Genomic DNA, 10,618 nt, shown 5'->3' on the forward strand with positions numbered 1-10,618 from the left:
CTGTTGCCTAATGCTGTAGATCATTGAGATCATGAAAGAAAGGAAATATATGAAAGTGGAACTCATCGTGTTGCTTAAATACTTTTAAGCTAGGAACCCAAAAAAATGAGCAAATTTCTGTCAAGCATGACTCATGTAAAATTCCTGAACAATTTACTATATATTCTCTAATGGAAATGTAATTGGTATTTTAAAAATGCAAATTAGCAAATTTTTCTCATCAATTCACAATATGAATAGGTCAGATGAAGTTGCTACAACCTCATGCACGCACGTGTACTGAGTCACTTCAGTCCTGTCCGGCTGTGTGACCCTATGGACCGTAACCCACCAGGCTCCTCTGTCCATGGGATTCTCCAGGCAAGAATACTCCTCCAGGGCCTACAACCTCATATTCTTTACCAAATAAAGGTACAACTACACATCGCAAAATATAATTCTCACACAGAAAAAATACAAATGCAATTATAGCACTGAAAAGGGGATGTATAAAGTACAGTCGATAATATTCAGGAAACATAAGTGATTCCAATTGAGACCCTTACTGTGATGTTCTTTAAAAAAATGACCCTCTATATCTAAAGCTTGCCAAGCATAATAATGCTTTTTGGCTCAATAAAAGTGAAGCATTTACAGAAAACAATGGAAAATGTTCAGGTTTAGTACAAATGGTTTCAATTTGGGGTGCTAAAATAAACAAAAATATAATGCAGATAAACACAATGAAGTGAATGAACATTCCTAAGGACTGAAAATTCAAGATGAGGCCATGAATCTGATGAGTAATAAAGTGAGAAAAGAAAACATATACAACTTTAAAAAGTTATTATTACTCAGTTCAGTCAGGCTGTAAAAGCATCAAAATTCATATCAAAGAAATGTGTCTTCATTATAGGTATCACTGCTGAACTACAAGAAAAGGAAAACAAGTCAACGTTTATGTCTTTCACTGGGTTTTACAGCAGTTGTGAAAATAAGTTTAGACTTTACTGACAAACTGAGAAAATAGCTCAGTTTTAGGGACTGACTTAAGAGACTGATGAAAAAAAACAAATTGAAAGTCTTGCCCAATCTCACTAACATAGCTGGCAAAGAAGATGAGTCAGCCAAAATTTTTACCAAAAGTCCAGAAGCATCTGTGCTGTGTGGAGCATAGTTGGAACTTATTGCTGGGAGAAATGGGCTTATCTGAACCAACAGGAATGCTGCTCTTTGGAACAATTCCAGAGATGGAATGTAGTGTTTTCTGGACCTGCCCAAAGATGGACTACCATTATGGAACATGAAATTGGACACCAAACCAAAATTTAACACATAATGAGGTATGGAATATATCTCCTTAAAGTAACTAGATCCCACTTAGACAAGACTAAGATGTACTAGGAGAACTCAGTAAAATAATATTCCCAAATAAAAAGTGAATAATCATCAAAATTGAAATTAATTTTGAATGTGTGCTATCTTATATTCATTTGAATGAATACAAATGATCCATTGCTTATTTTTAAAAAAGAAACAAAACAGATATACTATAATATTCCACTTCCAAAGCTATTAAACTATGTATTTTTAATTTCAGAGATTTTTTTTCCAAATTGGAAGAAACCAATATAAAATAGACAACAAAGTGAGATTCTAATAAACTATAAAGAATTTAGAAAAATAAAATGAAAATATTTTCATGACTATGTATAAACATTTTCAAAACAAATGTTAGAAACCCTCAGTTCAGTTCAGTCACTCAGTCGTGTCTGACTCTTTGCGACCCCATGAATTGCAGCACTCCAGGCCTCCCTGTCCATCACCAACTCCTGGAGTTCACTCAAACTCATGTCCAGCGAGTTGGTGATGCCATCCAGCCATCTCATCCTCTGTTGTCCCCTTCTTCTCCTGCACCCAATCCCTCCAGCATCAGGGTCTTTTCCAATGAGTCAACCCTTCGCATGAAGTGGCCAAAGTACTGGAGTTTCAGCTTTAGCATCATTCCTTCCAAAGAACACCCAGGACTGATTGCCTTTAGAATGGACTAGTTGGATCTCCTTGCAGTCCAAGGGACTCTCAAGAGTCTTCTCCAACACCACAGTTCAAAAGCATCAATTCTTCAGCGCTCAGCCTTCTTCACAGTCCAACTCTCACATCCATACATGACCACTATCTTCTGACAAATCATAGAACAGGGTATTTTTGTTAATTGAACACAGATTTTTAACAAATTGAATATCTAACCACTATTTTTTAGTTCTATTTATAATACCTCCACATTGAGAAATTTGAAAGAAGATCCATGAATGGACCTAGTTCTCTAAGGAAAAATTTAAATTATGATATAAAATAGCAATTTTGTCATGAATTAAAATATGTAATATTTTCTATAATAGATGCAATTTACCACATGCAACCATATCACAATATTTGAACATGTTACATAATATTAGTGGTATATTTCTGAATTTAAGTAGTGCTTTAAGAACTTTATTGGCAATTCAAATTGCTACAGCCTCAGCAAACTGGTTTCCCCAATTTGGAATAAAAAACTATCTAAAACCTTCAATGCCTTAAGAAGGATTACCTAATTTGGCACTCTTTAACAAAGCAGAAATGTTGTGAAAAATCTTGATTAAACAACCCAAGTGGAGATATTGCTGAATCCAACACAGGAAAAATTAAAATTTTTGAATAAATGTGTAACTTGTAAATTATCTATGTCTTTATGACTCACCTAAACATGACCATCAACAGAACACCTGGGCATGTGTGATAATAATTAAATTCAGCTGCCTTTGATATTTGCCAGCTTGCAATTATTGACATCTCTAGCTTTGCACATGTTTTCGTGAAGGAGTATTTCTTTTGGCAGGAGGATAGAATATAATTCAACAGCTGGTTTGCTTAATTTATAATTTTTACTTCATTGGAAACACGGTCTATAAGCCTCCATTTCTACTTGCCCCAATCCCTGAAATGCCTGGCACAGGCCTGGCAGGCTTGTCCATTGGTGTCTGTCAAATGAGGAACGCGAGCGTGACATGGGCTTAGCATTACCAGTGAAGGCTTCCTTCCTCCTTATGTCCAGCACAAGGCAAATGCACCATCTTCTCTTTGCAAGGCAAGAGCCTTCAGGAGCCTGGGTAGCTCTGTTGGTAGAGCATCAGACTTAATCTGAGGGTCCAGGGTTCATGTCACTGTCCAGGCGGGAGGTTTAAGCATCCTCTTGTGCTTAGAGGATACTAAGCTTTTGGGCTTCCCTTGTGGCTCAGCTGCTAAAGAATTCCACCTGCAATGTGGGAGGCCTAGGTTCAATCCCATGGTTGGGAAGATCCCTTGGAGAAGGGAAAGACTACCCACTCCAGTATTCTGGCCTGGAGAATTCCATGGACTGTATAGTCAGACATGACTGAGCAACTTTCACTTTAACTTGTCATATATGAAAATGGGTCCAAATATTGTTTTGTAATGTTCTAAACCAGTCAGTCCTAAAGGAAATCCACCCTGAATATTCATAGGAAGGACTGATACTGAAGATGAAGCTCCTATACTTCGGCCACCTGACGCAAATAGCCAACTCATTAGAAAAGACCCTGATGCTGGGAAAGAGGATGAGATGGCTGGATGGCATCATCGACTCAATGGGCATGAGTTTGAACAAACTCCAGGACATAGTGAAGGACAGGGAAGCCTGGCATGCTCAGCCTATGGGGTTGCAAAGAGTGGGACACGACTGAGTGACTGAACAACAACAATGTTCCTTGCACCACAAATAATAAATTGCTTATGGAGAACCCTGTTAAACAATCATTGCTGGAGACATGGGCTCTTTTCTTTGAGACTCTAAAGTGACAGAAAGGCTTCTTCCTCAGAGTACAGTACAGAAAGGGAAACAATGAGCAAACTTTCAGTGGAGCAAGCTGAAAAACATGACCTCGGTCAGGTGAGATCAAGGTCAACCTGAACCTCAGTGATCAGCCATATCGATCGAGCTGATGCGAGCGCCCTTCACCTCTGTGATCTTCCTCACAAAACCCAATCTAATCATGAGAAAAACATTAGACGAGTCCTAATTTAGGGAGATTCTCAAAATACCCTGCCCATATCTCTCAAAAAAATTAAATAATATCTCAAAAAATATCAATCTCAAGTTATCGAGATATTACCTCAATAATATCTCCATCTCAAAAAAATAAAATAAGTAACAAACAACAACAACAAAGGAAAATCTAAGAAATTCTCACAGGGAAGAGGAGCCAAGTAAGATAAGGTTAAATTCAATATGGTGTCCTGGGTGGGCTGCTGGACCAGAAGGACATTAGGTAAAAACTACGGGAAACTGAAAGAAGTATGTGCTGTGCTAAGTTGCTTCAGTCGTGTCCAACTCTTTGTGACCCCATGGACTGTAGTCCGCCAGGCTCCTCTGTCCATGCGATTCTCCAGGCAAGAATACTGGAGTGGGTGGCCATTTCCTTCTCCAGGGGATCTTCCCAACACAGGGATCAAACCCACATCTCTCACATCTCCTGCATTGACAGGCGGTTCTTTGCCACTAACTGCTACCTGAGAAGTCTTATGAACTTCAGCTAATAATAACGTATCCACGGTGGTTCTTTCACTGTGACAAGGGTACCTCGTTAACGTAAGAACACATTCACATTAGGAGAAACCAGGTGTGCAGCCTTTGCAAGTTTTCTATACATCTGAAACTATGCTGATTAAAAGTTAAGTTTTAAAAAATGTAACAGAATGTGTCTGAAGGACAAAATGACCTAAAATGAAGCCTCCTAGCCTAGCAAGGGATGGGCTTCTCTGGTGGCTCAGATGGTAAAGAACCTGCCTGCAGTGCAGAAGACGTTTTGATCCCTGGGTCGGGAAGATTCCCTGGAGAAGGAAATGGCAACTCATTCCAGTGTTCTTACCTGGAGAATCCCATGGACAGAGGAGCCTGGCAGGCTACAGTCCATGGAGTCACAGAGTCAGACACAGCTGAGCACACACACAGCCGGCAAAGAAAACATAAGAAGACACCCCAGAGAGAGAGAAGGATGGGCTTGGGACAGAGTTTTCCAGGGCTCAGATAATCCTAGAAGATGCCTAGTCTGGGCAGAGCAAGGCATCGATTGTGAAACAGTCCTGCTCGGACATCCTGATGCCACGGACATGCTGTCTAGGAAATAGTCGTGTGAATGTCACCAAGATCAGCAACCCCTCAGAACCTGAGATAATTTTTCCTCTGAGCAGCCTCTGACCTTACAGACACTGAGGGAAGGAACATTCTCTTTCCTGCGCTGTCAGTCAGTTCAATTGCTCAGTCATGTCCGACTCTTTTCAACTCCACGGACTGCAGCACGCCAGGCTTCCCTGTCCATCACCAACTCCTGGAGCTTGCTCAAAGTCATGTCCATCGAGTCAGTGATGTCATCCAACCATCTCATCCTCTGTCATCCCCTACTCCTCCCGCCTTCAATCTTTCCCAGCATCAGGCTCTTTTCCAATGAGTCGGCTCTTCGAATCAGGTGGCCAAAGTATTGGAGTTTCAGCTTCAGCATCAGTCCTTCCAATGAATATTCAGGACTGATTTCCCTTAGGATGGATAGGTTGGATCTCCTTGCAGTTCAAGGGACTCTCAACAGTCTTCTCTAACACCACAGTGCAAAAGCATCAATTCTTCAGCATTCAGCTTTCTTTATAGTCCAACTCTCACATTCATACATGACTACTGGAAAAGCCATAACTTTGACTATGTTTGACAACCAGACCTTTGTTGGCAAAGTAATGTCTCTGCTTTTTAATATGCTGTCTAGGTCAGAGAAGGCAATGACAACCCACTCCAGTACTTTTGCCTGGAAAATCCCATGGACAGAGGAGCCTAGTAGGCTGCAGTCCATGAGGTCGATAGGAGTCGGACACAACTGAGCGACTTCACTTTCTCTTTTCACTTTCATGCATTGGAGAAGGAAATGGCAATCCACTCCAGTGTTCTTGCCTGGAGAATCCCAGGGACGGGGAAGCCTGGTGGGCTGCCATTTATGGGGTCACACGGAGTCGGACACGACTGAAGCAATTTAGCAGCAGCAGCAGCAGCAGGGCTAATCTGGAGGAGGCAATGGCACCCCACTCCAGTACTCTTGCCTGGAAAATCCCATGGATGGAGGAGCCTGGTAGGCTGCAGTCCAAGGGGTCGCTAAGAGTTGGACACGACTGAGCGATTTCACTTTCACTTTTCACTTTCATGCATTGGAGAAGGACATGGCAACCCACTCCAGTGTTCCTACCTGGAGAATCCCAGGGACGGGGGAGCCTGGTGGGCTTCCGTCTATGGGGTCACACAGAGTCGGACACGACTGAAGTGACTTAGCAGCAGCAGCAGCAGGTTGGCCATAGCTTTTCTTTCAAGGAGTAAGCGACTTTTCATTTCATGACTGCAGTCACCATCTGCAGTGATGATGGAGCCCCCAGAAATAAAGTCTCTCACTGTTTCCATTGTTTCTCCATCTATTTGCAATGAAGTGATGGGACCAGATGCCATGATCTTAGTTTTTTGAATGTTGAGTTTTAAGCCAATGTTTTAACTCTCCTCTTTCACTTTCATCAAGAGGCTCTTTAGTTCGTCTTCACTTTCTGTCATAAGGGTGGTGTCATCTGCATATCTGGTAGTACATTACGGCCTAAAAAATGAGGGGAATATAACCATTCTAATACATATATTTTTGGAGAAAAGAACTGTGGATGCAAACGGGCACCCAGGTAGCAAGGCCAGCCTCAACGGAGAATGTGGGTGAGGAAGATGATCTACAAATTGGGAGGTTAAATGGGCATTAATAGTAGATAATGTTCTATCCAATTTGGGTGTTTTGAGATTAGAAGCTGAGGGTGATTTTAATTGTTTTAATAATTTGAAAAAAGGAGCCAACATATCAGTAGTGATTTGTATGTAGGGTCGGGCCCAATTAAGATGACCCAAAAATTGTAATTGTACACAAGAAAATTTGGCAGGCAATATGAGTTGAGGAATAGCAGGAGTGGCAGCATCTTCAAGGACTTTATGTCCCAAGTATAAATCTGGATAATTTCTTTGACTTTCCTCTATTCTCTATGGCTATGTAAGGCCATAAGAAAGTGACATTTTTTGTAATGTTATAAGGCGAACTTCAGAGAGAGATTTGCCTGCCAACAAAATATGATTCATATAATGATAAACTACAAGATCAGGAAATCGGGATCAAAAAGGATTTAAAGCTTGAGCAACAAAATATGGACATAAGGTGGGACTGCTAAGCATGCCCCAAGGGAGAACTTTCCAATGATACCTTTTAGTAGGTTGAATATTATTTAATATTGGTAAAGTAAATGCAAATTTTTTCGATCCTTCTCTGACAAAGGGATGGTAAAGAAACAATCTTTTCAGTCTATTCTCATAAATTGATAATCTAAAGGAATAAAGTTAGGGTTAGGAAATCCACATTGAAGTCTCCCCATAGGTTGTATTACTTTATTAATTTCTCTTAAGTCTTGCAATAGCCTCCATTTACCAGATTTCTTCTTTATAACAAAAATGGGAGTGTTCCAAGTGGAAGTAGTCTCTTCTTTATGTCCTAATTGTAATTGTTCATTAATAAGGGCCTCTGCAGCTTGTAATTGCTCTAATGTTAATGGCCACTGATCAATCCATATGGGCATTTCTGTCAGCCATTTTAAAGGTACTGCTGGCCTTTCTCCTGCAGAAGCCCCTATAAAAACAGCGTAATAATCTTTGTATTTAATTGTGGTAATAAACCTCTCCCCCATACCACGAAGAGAATGTTTAAAATATAAGGTTGTATACGGGCGATTACTTTAGGGGGTTCATTCCTGGCTGCACATGAGACAGACCCATAACACACTCTGTCGAGATAGGGTGTTGCCGCTAATGCCCCAGAGGGGCTCTGCATGTTCCCAAGGCCAGGCAAGAAGGAGGGAAAACTGTGACATCAGCGCCCGTATCCAATAGACCATTGATGAGTTGCCCGTTAACTGATTGACAAGGTAAGTACTGGCTTATCTGATTTTACAGGTATGGTAGCAGCAACAACGGTAGAACCAAAACCATGATCACCCCGATAATTATCCGGTTTGTTTAGAGAAACATAAGGGAGTAAAACCAGTTGGGATATAGATAATCCTGAAATTTATTTTGAGGTGTAAATATGTCCATACTTGAGCCTTTATAATACCAGTAAAATCCCAATCTATAATTGCCAGGATAACAAAAATGCCTTTTTTTTGTGCATGAGAACGAAGTAATAAAAGTCCCACAGTATCTTTTGGTAGAGGTCCCCGTAACTGAGTAGGAATCAAATATACTTCCCCAGGCAATTGAATGTTGACTTCCTCACCATTTATAAGACCTATTCCTGCACTTCCATGGGTGGCATGAATGGATTGAGAGGCGGAGAATTGACCAGCGCAGAGCTGTTTACCGGATAAGTCTGAATTCTTTGATTGTTCTTGTATGGGGGCTCCTTTGGACCGGAGCTGGAGATGTTTCCATCTTTTTGATTCCCTAATTCTGACTTGGCAATTGGCATTGATTAGCCCAATGATATCCTTTCCCGCATTTGGGACATTTTGTCTTGGGTCTATCAGCTCTCTTATTTCAACATTCCCAGAGTAAATGTCCAATTTTCCCACAATTAAAACAAGTTTTGCCAGGAGGTTTTAAAGCGCCCGCGAATAATGTAGCCCGCTGAGTTTCAGAACCTACTGTTTGGCATGCTTGAATCATAGTGGCCAGAGTAGTATCAGGCTTAGTATAGATACCCTTCAAAACCTCCTGGCAGTCTTTATTAGCGTTCTCAAAGGCCAACTGTTTAAGCAAGATCTCAGCAGCCTCAGGATTTTCTATTTGTCTTTGAATTGCAAGTTGCAAGCGATTTACAAAAGCATAATAAGATTCATTATTCTCCTGTCTAACGCTAGAAAAGGATTGAGTAGCACTCCTTCCATCCGGCATCCTTCTCCAAGCTTTAACAGCTATTTCAGCAGCCTGTTGGATGGCCTCCTGTGGAAGGGCCAGCTGTTTTTGAAGGCTGGCGAATGGCCTAATCCCCATTAACATATTATGGTCCACATTAATGCCAGCAGTTAGATTGTTCGTGGCGGCAATGGCGGCTGAATCAGAGTATTCCTGTTGCCATACCGTGTATTGCACAGGCATCACCACCATTTTTATCAACTGTTTCCAATCCCGAGGTGTCATCTCATATCCTTCTGCAACTCCCTCCAAAATGCCAGTAGTCAAAGAGCTACTCAACCCATTATCATTTATACTCCTTTTTAACTCTTTAAAAACTGAATAAGGAAGATGTTCAGAGAGGGGCTTTCAACCTGGGCCGCATAGTATTGGATAAACAGCTAATGGAGATAGATCCCCCGATTGAGAGCTTCCTGCATGCATCCAGTCATGGGGGACGTCCTAGGAGGCGTCTCCCTTAGTTCGGGAGAGGGATCGTGAGAGACAACGGGAGCAACGGAAAGAGGGGGTTGATATTCCAGAGCAGGGGTACCAGGGACACCAAAACGAGAAACGGCGTCCAGGCAGAGATGCCATGCAAGAACTGCAACTGGTGCACGAGGCTCCTCATGTAACTTTTGCCCCATTTGTTCCCAATCCTTGATACTCAAGGAACCCGCCTCGGGGTACCAAGGACAATGGGAATCGATCTCCATCAACAGCTCGGCACGTATCTTGTGACTTCCTTCATGCCCTGCCTTGCGTAATAAAAACTGCAACTCAAGCCTATGCGCATCTTGTTTTTCAGAAAGGGCATTTCCCATGATGTAGACTCACCGGGATCCTACCATATAGGATGGGCAACACCCGGAGCCTGCTCCAGGCGGATGAGTCCATCAGGTCCCTGTTGAGCACCATTTGTCGGGGATGAGGAGTGGTGTCGCAGCAAAGAAAAACACGGAGATGATGTAGCGAAGTGGCCACCTATCCACCAGGCAGAATAGGCGCACCGGTGGAGGTTCGCCATGTCCTTTTATTGATAACTGCGCATGCGTACAATGTTTATTGCGCATGCAGTAAAATGCCACATACAGAGTATCTGTGTGGCATCTGCCTAAAAGTTTTCTGCGGTTACATTAATACAGACTATTCTTGCCAAGTTTTATCTAATAGCCTAATGTTCTTGATTATACTGTTCCCTCGTCATTTCTTAGGAGACAGACAATGAGTCAGCTGTCTGGAAGAGTGCTGCAACAGACTGCTTCAGAATGTGTCCTGAGGTGACTCTGGGCCTGAGTCCTTTATACCTGAACTAATATTTTTCCATCCAGCAGAGGCAAATAGCCCCTACCACTTTCCTGAACTTTCCTTAATGCCCATATACATCAGGGTCTTTTCCAATGACTCCGCTCTTCACACCAGGTGGCCAAAGTATACCAGTGAATATTCAGGGTTGATTTCCTTTTAGGATTGACTGGTTTGATCTCCTTGCAGTCCAAGGGACTCTCAAGAGTCTTCTCCAGCACCACAATTGGAAAGCATGAATTCTTCAGTGCTCAGCCTTCTTCCCTTGTAGCTCAGTTGGTAAGGAATCTGCCTACAGTGCAAGAGACTTTGGTTCGATTCCTGGGTCAGGAA

Source organism: Bubalus bubalis, chromosome 11 (genome assembly GCF_019923935.1).
Source record: "Bubalus bubalis isolate 160015118507 breed Murrah chromosome 11, NDDB_SH_1, whole genome shotgun sequence".
Taxonomy (NCBI): domain Eukaryota; kingdom Metazoa; phylum Chordata; class Mammalia; order Artiodactyla; family Bovidae; genus Bubalus; species Bubalus bubalis.